We start from the raw sequence: 13,277 nt of genomic DNA on the forward strand, positions 1-13,277 counted from the left end.
TTTTTTGTACAGAAATCCGATAGTTCAGTCCTTCAATTCTTTTAAGTTCATGATTAAAATCAAGTTATGTATCATGAACAAACAGCACGCTCATTTACATATGTAGATAGGCATGGGCATTATGGGTTGGTAAATAAGTTGGACTTAGTGTTTTAAAGTATGATTCGGTTGGCGCATATATTATTGAGACAATAAAGTAACGTTCTTGGTAAGAAATATCAGCATTACACATCTAGCAGTAATAGATAAACAACATATTTGTCAAGTTGCACAGGCTTAATCGCACTATTGAAAATTATAGAAATAATTAACACTATGATCTACTTCGGTTTGTCATACCAAAAAAAAAATTATCACTACATTTGTACCGAGTATTTTTATTGTAGTCTAATTATTAATCTGCTATGCTGGGTCCAGACGGCGATGTGTGTCATGAGAGTCTGACGAGTCCAATACGGACCGTAGATATAAACTCCTCGATGTTTAGGATAAGTTTTGCCGTTACCTACTCGACCCAAAGCGTCACGTCGAAAACCGTATGAAATTCGTCAGATACAATATATTGAGCCATACATACAGGTACATAATTTATATTTGTTTTCGATTCATTCCTATTAGCCTCATCTTACTCAGAAGAATAATCTACACGCCATGTCTGTTTGCTTTATTACCGACATTACTTCGTTGTATTGGATTAACAGGAGCAATTGCTCATCGCTCGACGATAAAACACGAAAGGGGGAAACGCAACTATGGAAAAGCAGTCGCCCACGCATCAACACTAAGATGCCCGCATCACTGTTCTTCTTTTGTCTCTTTTGATTGCTATTTTAATGACTTGGCTTGTAGTTGTTGTTTAACTTTTGCTGGCTTTATAACAGGACACTGGCAGTAGGAGCGCCTTCATCTCTGTCGCGATTTCCAACCACAAAAGGATTGCCATTTCTATTATCTGCAGCCGTCGCTTTTCTTCTACACTACTACCATAGAGAATAGCAGTTTCCCTTTTAGATATTACCGCCAGAACTTCATCATGACAATCAGCGTTGTCACATTACCATCATCGCAACATATTCTTATAGATTCAAGTTTGCAACAGGTCGCGGAATTGAGTTCACATCTTGTCTCGTCATCTATTGCAATCTTGGGAGGGCCGGCGGATTGTATACGTCTTGGCGTGGTGGTTCATTACCTGCATTGGTAAGGGGTCACGTCTTCCGTAGATTTCCTCCCTTCAGATATGTTTCACTCTCGGATACGTCTCGGATCAACATGCTTATTCATGTTGTCTTGTCAGCTGTAAAGATATAATCGTACCGATGTTCTACATGTCATCATTGATATATGTGTGTATATCAGTGATTGCTGATCTCCGTCGTCGTCTTTGTTTCGTTCGGCAGCTTACTCGTTCATTCATTCACTGATACTTTTCTGCTTAGCATGCACGCTATATACAAAATGTGACGAGCGAATTGCATCGTACTGCTGCACAACATCATGACGGCCGCTTTAGCTGACAACGTTCTCGCTGATCTCGTTTTCTCTCGCACGTATCTTGGCTACACAATAGTAGCGCAGCAGTATTCTATGGCCTGTAATACCTTTGTACTGTCGGTCCGTTCTGTTACATATTTTTTTATCGTTTTTCAATGTTTTTTTTTAATCAGAAGCAGTAAAAAGAGCAGATAGACCAGTGTGCGAATAGAAAATATACTAATGCTCTCGCTTATGTTCCTGCAGACTAACTGATAGCACCCCACAAACACACAAAACAGGCGAAAAAATAGGTATTACTGCTGTATATTTGTCGATTGCAAGCTACTACCACCGCCACTGCTTTTATTGGCCTAATCTGCAGGGAAACTAATTAAGGGCAGCGGACACGCGGCCTGAGTATAGGACTCTGACGAAATAGCTCCAAAAACGCTCGTTGCTAGAGGCCTTTGAGTGTAAATCGAGTTTTTCAACATAAGTATAAAGGTATTAAATTAAATATGTGTCAAATTTTTTGTGTAATTTTTGTGTGATTACATCGTTTAGATATCTAAAGTTGTGCTTTTTAATCTCCTTAGAATCTTATACGCCAAAGCAAAAGGAAAGATTTCTGGTCATGTTGCAATTACTTTGCTTGCTTGCCTTAGAAAAAGCCAGCGTGTACGCTTAATCAATGATAAGTGAGCCCTAGTAAAAAGAAAAACAAAAATAGAGAGTTATCTAATGCATATTTAGATGCAAAATACAATCCACGACGTTACGAATTGCGAGACAAAACAACGTTACATTTTTCCCTATTCTTTATGTTGAGACTATGCCGGTGAGCCTTCCTTGTTAGCAATGAGTCGTCCCTTGTAATAACTCGGCTGAAATGGCTTTCCACTTTCATCCCTACCAGACCTCAAGTGCTTTTTCCTCAAGCCCCTGTGTGGTCCTACGGTGCTGTTCTAACTCATATCGGCTTTCTTTGTTCTGCTTCTCGGATCCAACTACAAACCGGGGTAGTTCTTCTACCTACCTCTGCAACTCCATCATGATATAGCAATGGCTAAAAGACGAGAGAGAGGACTAACGGGGAGACCCCGCTAGCCTTGCGGGTTGTGGCTTGCTAGTCCGACCGGATGAGGGAGAGAAGGAAAGGTAGCTAAGCTTGTAATCAAAACTCGTTTCCTTGTACAACGCAGTTGTTCTGTATCGCTCGCCTGTTCTCTAATCTCGCACACCTAATCCTGTATGCTCCACCATAAGCGGTTGGTTGGTCGGTAACGAGGGGCAGTGGCACTGGAGTAGAGCCAGGCTTGTACAGGTAGCATCGGCCACTGCATACTTCTTCTGGGATTCGCTGGTCCGTTAGGCTGCCTAACCTGACGTAGCGTAAACTGGTTCCAGTTTCCATGGTGACTGCTCTTTTCCCTGGTTGTCCGATAGCATAGGCTGTTTTTATCGAACTGTAAGAGTTTCACGTACGGTAAGTTCTCTCGAAGGATACGAAGGAAAGCGACAGGCAGGTGAGTAGCCGACTAACCGAAATCAACTCGCATGCAGGGTGTCACATGAGACTCTTTCAATATGGAGCCACTAACTTCTCCCTCTATAGATGAGTGATTAGCTAACTTCGCCTTTGTCTGCCAGTTGCTCTCATTTTTTTCTTGTCGGTCACTTCTGCATCCTCTGGGCGTAGCGAGCGATTGAGCTAGCAGCTGGTCCACCGATTTAGTGGGTAGCGATGGCATTGCCGGAGGTGCTAAACAACCGATCACCATGATCCATTGCCTGATGAGAAGGGCCAACTAATCAAATGAGTTTATACCGCAAGCGGTGGACCGTAACGTAGCGGCGTACTGTTGCAGTAGCAGTTAACTTGTTCCTCTACTGTCGTTAATTTAAGACTTGACCCAGCCGGTGGGCGACACTTGGGCCAGGCGGCGCTTGGCTAACGCCCGCAAATGCCCTATGCGTTCCCTTGAACTACAACACCGAGGCACCGGTAACGCGGCCACCAACAGGAACAGAGACGAAAATAGAAAGAAAATAGGCCAATTTCATTGGCACCTAAACCTTGACGCACGTTTTTTTGGGGTGAAGCAGCAACGCATGATCCAATTCATCAAAACTTGCTACATACCAGTTTTTACGCTAAAAGCATGAACAAACGGTGAAGAGGATTCGAGACCCCCAGTTTGGGGCCGCTGTCAACAACAGCAACAAAGCCAAAATACAACAACGCGAAACAACGTGGAGAAATGTCTTTCATTTTCAACAAATATACCACCCGAACACTTGTAGTTTTGCGTTCCGCGACTGCCTCCACCATTTGAGAACTTACAAGTAAAATGCTAAATTTGTCATACGTTCCAACAGTGCGTAGTTGGCACCCACAAAGTGGGCCAGTGATAGTGAGAAAAGCAAGAGGACGTAGACCTAAACAGGGAAGACAATGCAGCAGGCTAAGAATGCGCACTACGTTCAACATCACTAGCTGTTATCTGTGGGAACGTAAAACAACATTGTCATTTTGTTACCAAGTCGACTACGTTATGTTAGGATTATTCTAATATTGTCCAAAGTATATAAGGCTTCTATGAGATCCACTAGAGAACACTAGGGATCAGACAAAAAAGACAAGTAAAAAAAATAATAACCACATCAATGGTAACGAGCGTATGCTCATTTGCTAAAAACTTAGGCTGCGAATGTTGAGTAAAGTCATTGGAGTTAAAGATGCCACGCCGAATACTTTCTGCAGAGTCACCATCTAGCCTGTGTTATTGCCATACGCAAGTGAAGTGTGCACTTTAAACAATATAGGTTGAATAGTATAGCGTGGGCTAAGTGTAACTAAACGATACAAGACATTAAATCAATGACAACCATGGTGGCGCTGCAGTGCCTTTCCCTTCTGGTCACCAAATTCAAGTTATAACAACTCCAGTTTGAGCTCGTTCCTTTTGTGCGCTCAACCAACACTTTTTTACTATTATTAGCAATTGTTTGCTGAAACCGATATCAATTTAGACGAAGCCCGATTCATTTTGCGAGTGACGGAGGTTTCTAGAGCGAGACGAGATGTCGTCTCGCCAACCGACTGTGGTAGACAGACATGGGCGACTCCGAATTATGAGAAGAGGAAGGTCAAGACGATATGAATTGAATTCAAACGCAGCAGCGAAGTTGATTCCCTGAATAAAAAATTCACAACAATAGCCACGACTACGATTTGATTACCAGCTGGTACAACACCAAACGATTTTGTTTTCTGTTCTTCTTCTTCTTTATATTCTCGGTTAATGGCTCTTCCTTCACTGAGCATTCCCTTTTCCTAATGTCATCGTTCACTTAGTGTCTGTCGCCTTCGCCTTGGCATTGCCGGCTTTAACGACGTCTTCTTTTCACCCGAAATGATCCTTTTCCGCCCCTAATCTCTTCATACTTCCTTCGTACTTTTACTTTTCATCATGCTTCCCGTTCTAGATTTTGGGAAGTTTTTTTCTTCTCCTGACGTAATTCCTCCCGCTGACTATTCCCAGTTACTTTTGAGCAAGGATGAATGGTGATCCCTTGGTAGTGCAGGCGAGACCCACGGTGACGTGACAGGCGCCAACGAATCTTGTTTCGTATCTTTCTTTTGCTCCTTTCTAATCTGTTTCGGTCCTGTGATGGCGACGTCTTCCCGCGGCTATTGAAGTTTCTATTTAGAATTGATCCTAAAATTGACTACTCAACCAAGCCTTAATTCATTCTATGTTTTGTCCGCTACGGGATTAACGGCCCAGCGACCATTATAGTCTCACCATTTCTATGATTACTAGAAAGCAATAAATCACAAAGAAACAACAAGACGTGAACACCAACTCGTCATCACGTGCGTTAATATTGTACTAAGAAAACCGCAATTTCACTGGGGAAGCATTATTCAACATTACATTTTGAACTAACCATTTTGAATCAATCGTACAAACTAAGAAAGTTTAAATTTGTAGGCATAATTCAGTGGGATATCTTGATCGTCTAGTTTGACACAGGATCCAGCTTAACAAAATTATCGAAACGGTTTAACAAAAGTTCTGTGGATTTGTCTGTACATCGTTTAATTCTGATTTAGATTCAACTTACCTAGTTCTTAAAACAAACGATTGCTTACGTTCACCAAAATCTCTAAATGTACACAGTGTGAACTAGCGAATATTTCTTCTCAGCTACAATCGATTCATTCACAGGCAGACACTTTTTGGGCATCCGCTTATGGGTTTCAATAATTAGTGTACTTTTTGCACTTTCGTATTCGTTCGGATCATGTACGACTAGACCTTGCGACCACCTACACCCCGTTTGTCTCGCTCGTTTGCACCCACATCAGTTGCCTCTTGTGTCTACCTTGTATCAGCGTTCAATTTCTTTCATAGGACTGCGCTGGTATTGTAGTCGTCGTGTGCTGAAAAGCGTCGTCAGTGCTAACAATCGAATCAACAAACTAACGTTCAATCATATAATCATCCACTCACCCATCTGACCCAACTTCCATCGCGATCGTACAATTTACCATTCCTAGCGCGTAACTCGTTTCAATCCGCACCTTCTCGCGCCCTACGCTGTACCAATTAGCCCATTCAACTTGCCGTCACTGCAGTGTATGGGGCTCTTTCGATATTGCCACTACGATCCTTACGGCTCGCAAAACCAGTACTAGCAGCCCTAGCCCTGTAAGTGACTGAAGATGTCTTGAGCGAAACTGTAGGTCGGCACTCGTGCCACAACGTGATGCAATGGGCAACACTGCTTGAAGATCACTCCTTTCCGTCGCTAGTGATTAAGCGTCCGCAGAGTAGCGAACAAGCAGTAAGGACCGCTGCTATGGCAATGCCTGCTATTCCTCTTACCTCTCTGCGTGGATTCGCTGCCTCCCAGGCTGGATCTTTCTCTTCACCAACTCAGTCCAGTTATTCCCCTGCTGTACAGTAAGCAGCAGCAGCAGCAGCGAGTTCCTTGCGCCCTTTCTTCTGGGGGCTTTCGGCCTTTCACATGGCGCAGAGTAAGTGCACAAAACAGACTAAGCAGCGAGCTTGCTAAGTATACAGAAAATACTAAACCGACGCCGTTATTGCGATCGCTCGCCCAGCGGCCATCGTAACATGGTGGGCCTTGCGACAACGAAAGCTGGCAAGCAGGCTGCTGGAAAGCGTCCAAAAGGCAGTGCACAGATCCCGCACAGAGATGATGCCAATGGGGGAAGCAAGTTGCCGTTCCTCCACACGGATTGGTCCCCATTCCGCCGGAGTATTCCTCTTTTCTTCGTAAATATTGTAGAGGTCCTCCCGTGGGTATCCGCCATCTAGAGATAGCCAGCGCTCCTTTCGAGATGCTGAAACATTTGCAGAGTGTCTAGGGAACGGTGCCTCCTCTGTATTTTCTAGCTCTGCTCTTGCCCACTTTTCGTTCTCACTCCTGTCGTTCACGCTAATCTCGCTTCGTCGCCAGTATCAGCTTGAACGTCAGTGGCACGTAGGGTTTGGTTGTGTTACCAGCACGTACAGTCGAAAGCCGCAGTTACTGCAGCTTTGATTCACTCGATAGTCACCGTTCCCGGACGCAGCCAACTGAATGAACTACTCCTTCTGCTGGTGTTGCTGGGTCACCCCAAACCCCTCTTTTGCTACCCACATTTTCACCGTTTTCCGTCGTAAAAAATTCGACGGACTGCGACCGTCGCTGGGAAAGGCAATCGTTGGCTTGTTTAGCCAGAATATGCCTTCTACTTCGGTAAACTCAGGAACAGTACTCACTAAGGTACGACGATGTTTAGGTGAAAGGCGAAACAAGACTAATTTGAGCTTTCAGCGTCTATGATGTACTAACACGGCAAAGGGACTTCTTCGCGAAAACGCTGAAGGCATGTCATGGTGTTCGCTCGTAGGGGTAACGAAATTGGCTGGATTAAAATACGATCCTTGGTTACCGGTACGCATCCTACCGGACTTTAGCGAGTACCACTTCTTGTGCTGCCACGTTTCACATCGGAGGACTGCACAGCAAGACGGCAAAGTTGCGATGGGTATTCATTGTTCGCTGGTTTAATGGACTCTATCGAAGTGTACAAAAGATCGTATGCCGATGACCATTACGCTCAATGCTTTTAACTCTTTTTTTGCCTAACGCTTTTCATAATCACTATGTTCCGTTCTGCCATACAACGAAGCTATTAACATTCTGTTGTCGGTTGAATCGCTGATTCGTTACAAGCTGCTGCTGCTACTGCTAGCCTTGTTCGACCCTCGATGAGGATCTGCTAACGGTTCAGAGACAACTGCAAGCAGAGGCCATACTAAGTCCAATGCGAATAGGAAAAAGGGAAGCGAAACATAAACAAAGGACAGAATTCATATGCAAAGTTGGGAAAACGCAGTGCCTGACGGAGCACGCGGCCCACTTCACCCTTCTATTATAGTTTTCTCTCTTTCCTCTGTGTTGTCTCCCTATGCTGTTTATCCTTCGGTTCTGCTCCTCGCCCTATGTCTCACTCGGTCTATCTATTGCACTTATTTCTTTAGTGTTACCACGTATTCGCCTGCTGAGGTGACTCAGATGGCTGTGGTTAGAGGTACGATGAAAAAATAAGTAGGGAACTTCGGTGGGAACTCATTTCTGAGCTTTTATCGTTCCCTCTTGCCTAGTTGAATCGACGTAACTCTTTCGCTTCATCCACTCCGTTTTTGTCAGCGAACGTCATTCTGTTACCGACGAAGATAGCGAGAAGGTCGACGTTAGGACCAAACGCTGCAAAACTGTTTTTCGAATCCTCAAGATTCGGTTCCTGACCGATTTCGACGCCGGCTGCTCGTGCCCTTGTAGTGCTGCTGTCGTCCACCGAAGAATCAAATCAGTAAATTCAGCGAGAAAACCAAGGCCAAAATCAAAATCAACGAACAGGGGCAAGATCGAACTGCGGATACTGGCGATTGGTGTACGAAAGCAACCCATCCACGTTTGTGGGTCGTCGTTGGCTGTTTCTCTTTATCTTCCTTTTATTCTTCGATTCGGTTCCCGTTGATTCGTACGTTCCCGTTACACTCTCCAGACGCCACCGGTGTTGCGGCCGCTACCGCTACTTTCTTGAGCATCGGTTTCTGACACTGCTGTCTGTTCCATCCGTTTTGGCATATATTTCTCTAGTCGACGTCCATCTCTTTTTCCGAGCATCGCCCATACCGCAGCCGCTTACGGCTGTGCTAACCTCTCAGTGATACTCCACCGTCTTTTCTCCATACCGAAGAAAAGCAATGTCTGCCGTTTATCTCCCATTCTCCTGTCTGACGTATTTTCATCCATCCTTCCTTCCATTCGCCAATATAGAGGTCTGCTCTTCGTTTGCTCCCGTCGCACCGCACACACGCGCATACACAACGAGTTAGAAACTTCACCCTTTTCCCATCCAGAATTCATCCATCGCCGCAGACATTAGGTTCCTTACATCCGCCACCGCCGCCATCACCAGCAGCGGATACTTCTGCTCTCATTTACTTGCTCAACCTATCCGTCCCGTCCCAGCTACCGCATCCCACATGTACACATACACTCAAAGTCGACTGAACACTATCACTATTGCAAGCTACATGCGGTCGCACAGTTCCTTGCTTAGCGGGCGCCTTTCTTCGCTTCCACATGGCTGCCTCCAGTTGGCTATTTGCAACAAGTAGTAGTTACTACTTAATTATTAGAGATTAGCAATTAGAGATCCTGATGCTACAACTCCTACTGGACACGCGCGTTGCACGACCGACCAATGCAGCCAAGGACAGGCAATCAAGAAGGGCCGCTGCAGGGTTCTCTACCTGCTGCTTTTGCTATGCTAAAGGCTGTTGGCCTCTGGAAAACTAACAGCACCGAGGTTGCAGGCGACGTCTTTCCACATCTTCACTAGCCCCGTCTCGACACCCGTTTATTTTGACCGGTATAAAACACGAGGAAGACGGGTTTAAGGTCAGTTTACTACTACCTCTGTTTCGCTACTTCCAGCACGCCACTCGTTTACCGCAGGACCGACTGTGCATGTTGAAAGCCGACTGCAGCACTGTTCCATCTCACTCCGTTCAACATTTACTACTTTCCTTTCACCTGCAGTTCTTCGTTTTTCTCGAGCACATTCTTTCATGCCAACAACCCGCCATCTGTCATTCCTTTCAGTTTACCTCTCGCTCTCAATCTTCCAGGCATTGGTTGCCCGCAACACATCCGCCCCGTACCCATCACACCAATGCTAAGAGTGACTAACCATCGAGGTCCGTATCGTGCTCTGCCACGATAGGGGCAGAAGCAGACGCTATAGTTCTAGCCCAGCTGCCGCTCAACTGCTGCTGTATATCGACCACCCCTGACATCACAAGCCAGCAACACCAACATCTGAACTGTACTCTTACTCTGGTTGCCGGCGTTACTACTTTTGCTTTCTGCCACCTATGCGCACCTTTTACGACTATGCCTGACTATGAGCTACCGAGTCCCCTGTTAGGATTGGTGTGCATTGCTTTTTCTCCGCTAGTTATTACAACGACTACCACCACTATTACTGGTGCTGCTGCTTACAGCCGACTCCTACATTGCGCCGTCGATGTGGCCTCACATCTCTGGAAAGAGTCAGCCCATTTTTTCAGCAGTTCTCTTTCATTTTACCTAGCCTTTCGGCCACTTAGCACTACTACCTGCTTACAGCTTATTATATGCTTCCCATCTGAAACTCCCAGACGGACTCCTTCCCGATCCTCCTGGTATATCCAGTTATCAACGCAGCGCCCTCCCAGCTTTCCAGCCAACACTCAGCGTCCATACGGGAAGCGCTAAGCCTATAGGTGGCTGGCGGCCTATTTCTGCTTGGCCTTATCGGTTGCGACGGATGGCCACCAGGTACAAAGCGCAAAGGGCAGTAACCAGGAAAGGATTGAAGCCATCTACCCCTTTTTGGACTGCTACTCCGTCGACTTTACTGAAAGCTAGCAGCAGAAAAACCGTACACATACAAGGAGACAGCAACAGCGAACAAAGACGAATTGCTGAACGGTCTTGATGTATCGAGCGCAAGCATGCCATGGAACGTCCCGGAGAATAAAGGGAAGGCAAAAGGCGACGGTATGGGCTGACAAAAACAGAAAAACATGATGCTGTAAGGAAAGACGCCCCGCCACGCCAAAAGCAAAAGTCCCGTACAACAGACCACCAAAACAGGCATCACCAAGTGGGCATCGACCAAGTAACATCATGCGACAAAGATAATGGCGAAAGAGGACGTCACATGTTTCAGAGACAAAGGCAAAAATCTCTTTAGATAGATACATACAGGCACATACGTTTCTGTAGATAGGATGATATAGAAGATTTGTCTTGAATTTCATAATATAGAGCAGAGGTTTCTTTGGGTCCGCTGGCCGCAAGCAACAAAGGCCATAGAAAGAAAAGCATAACGAGAAGAGGTTATCATGTAAGGCAATTTAGCCATGTGGCAGTAGTGCTGCATATAATAGAACAGAAGCAGCACAGAGTACTAGCATTTGGACTGCTAATAGTATAGATGTAGTTAGGTGGAACGCCGCTCCGCGGTATGTGTTAAAAATTCCCTAGTAATCCGCAACGTTCGTTAAAACTATGAAGCATTAGCAGGTGCAGCACATATGCTGTTCATACATACATACATGGTAGAGTTGTCATAGAGCTAAATCAAACTTCCAGCCCTTCGATTGGACAGAAGAACCTATCAAACTATTTTTAATATCGTCTGTTATCTTATACATTGATAGCTGCTGTTTTTCAGGGCAATACTTCGGCCTACGTTCGTTGAAATAAAGTTGTGACTGTTAAACATTTACCCAGTAGATCGACACTACGAATGGACCTAATAACATATGCACCTGTTATAATTGTTCCGCTATGTATAATACCGCTTCATGGTAAGATCCAACTGCCTAAGTGTACAGAACGTTGAGTTAAAATGATGCAGGCATAGTATAACAGCATTAAACGCAATAATCGACGACGTAATGCCTCGTCAACTCTCACTTTTGGAAAAAGCTGTTCTTTTTAAACCAGAAAAATGCACATTTTTCTATCTTACAAGCGATATCTTATAACACTGAAAACCGGTTAGGCGGTTGCAACATTTAATAATAAATAAAATAAAAAAAAAAAACAGTGACATTTATTCTGTATCAACAGAAGTCCGCTAAAGTTATTCTCTACATATTCAATCCAATAGGAAAGCTTTTTAATCCAGGCATTCGAAAAAAACATCAAACGTACACATTGCATACCTTCGCTATAACACATGGAAAGTGTACCTTTGTTTTTCTTTTCATTCTCGTCACTCCTGCGTCTTGTCGTTACGGCGTATTTACATTAGAAGCAACGTGAACAGTTCGGACCTACGGGACCAGGCCGCCCTGTTAGCGGTAGTGGATTAGAGAGTGGGCCGAGGATAAGTCTCAAAAGTTAACTTCCTGTCCAGTCTGGAAAGGTGAAGTATGGAGGTGGCAGCGATGGCGGTGGCGATGTACAAACTGAAACTTTCCTTTACCCTTCAGCATAGATGGTACAGCTGTTCCGTTTGGTCATGCCATCACTTCACGTCCCGGCGGCTCCCTTATTCTTAAATCCCCAAGCCTGACTACCCTTGCTTCTTCTCTCGACCGATCCACGCTCCGAGGCAAGCCCGGAATGTAAAAAAGCCAATCCTTTTGCTTTTTTTTTCCTCTCGCTACGATTGCTGCTGCTGGTTTGGTATGCGCAGCACAACGCACACCTATGTTGACGCTCAATGTCAAATATCGTGTTCGCGGGGCAGCGAAGGCGGCAGCACAAGTGAAAAGTCGCCACGTAAGACGCGAAGAAGACTTCGCGTTTGTTGCTCCAGCTTTGGTTGGTTGAGTTTGAATCGTCTGTATGTTACCGCTGTCGCTCTCACCGGCCTGACTCAACTTTGTTGTCTGCAGCAGAAAACACGCATTCACAAATCACATATATGTATATTTTGCCCTGAAGGCTGCACTCGCTACCAGTGCAAAGAGCAGGGGCTATAGCCCCAGCAACGGCAGGAAATAAGGCATTACACAGTCGAAAAACAGAGACAACAAGAAGAGCTAAAAAGAAAGAATAAAGACTTCGTAGTCGTTAATAGGCCTCCCGGTGTCTTTGTGTCCTTGTTTGCGTCGGTGAGCCGGACCCTCTCGCCTTTTGCACCGAAATCAGGCAGACAGGTAGGTAGATGGGGGTGTTCTGCCATCGCAGCCACTGCCTCACTCGCTTACTAAGCCTTGAACCAAGGTAGACAATTGGCGGCCGGCTCGCCGGTCTTTCGCCCGTTCGTCCATCGTTGGGCGTCATCGCTAGCTATGTCATGGAGGCTCCGTGTACGTTCGTTGAATGTACATTGTTCTTGTCCAGTCGGCTGAGGTGGTCCGGCTTGGCTAAGGTAAACTTTAACATAAATCAGCCGGAACGTATGAGCGTATGAAAAGATGGCATCCTCATTGCGTAGCAGCCGAGATGGGAGAAATAATACCCATGTACAGATAGCATATTTAGCCGTCCCATTCGTCTGAGAAGGTTTCGAGGCTGTTCGAAACAACGCGGGCAAATACCCCAGGCGGATCTGATTAGGATATAAACGTAAGAATCTACGCAAAACCCTGCTCTTATTCTGCAGCAATTGTTTCCCTCCCTCTTTTCCAACCTATTTTTGAGCTTCAACAGAGTAGTGCTAACGAAAGTCTATAGACAGTATCAGTCCTTTATAGTGATGCAGA

At 45.3% G+C, this 13,277-nt stretch overlaps 1 protein-coding gene across 11 annotated transcripts in view; it reads right to left on the reverse strand.

Moving 5' to 3' along the window:
• Window positions 1–13,277, reverse strand: part of p120ctn (adherens junction protein p120) — a 104,296-nt gene that overhangs the window by 70,533 nt on the left and 20,486 nt on the right. The window contains exon 1 of one of the 11 annotated variants that reach the window (XM_022805852.2): window positions 11,814–13,194. The exons of 9 other annotated variants lie outside the window; for them this stretch is intronic. The gene's annotated coding sequence lies outside the window, so the exon portion shown is untranslated. Of the gene's footprint in view, window positions 1–10,195; window positions 10,217–11,813; window positions 13,195–13,277 lie in introns of those variants that run through there. One more of the 11 variants, XM_086987785.1, reaches the window with a different exon arrangement.

The sequence above is a fragment of the Varroa destructor genome, unplaced genomic scaffold (assembly GCF_002443255.2).
Source record: "Varroa destructor unplaced genomic scaffold, Vdes_3.0 BEIS01000004.1, whole genome shotgun sequence".
NCBI lineage: Eukaryota > Metazoa > Arthropoda > Arachnida > Mesostigmata > Varroidae > Varroa > Varroa destructor.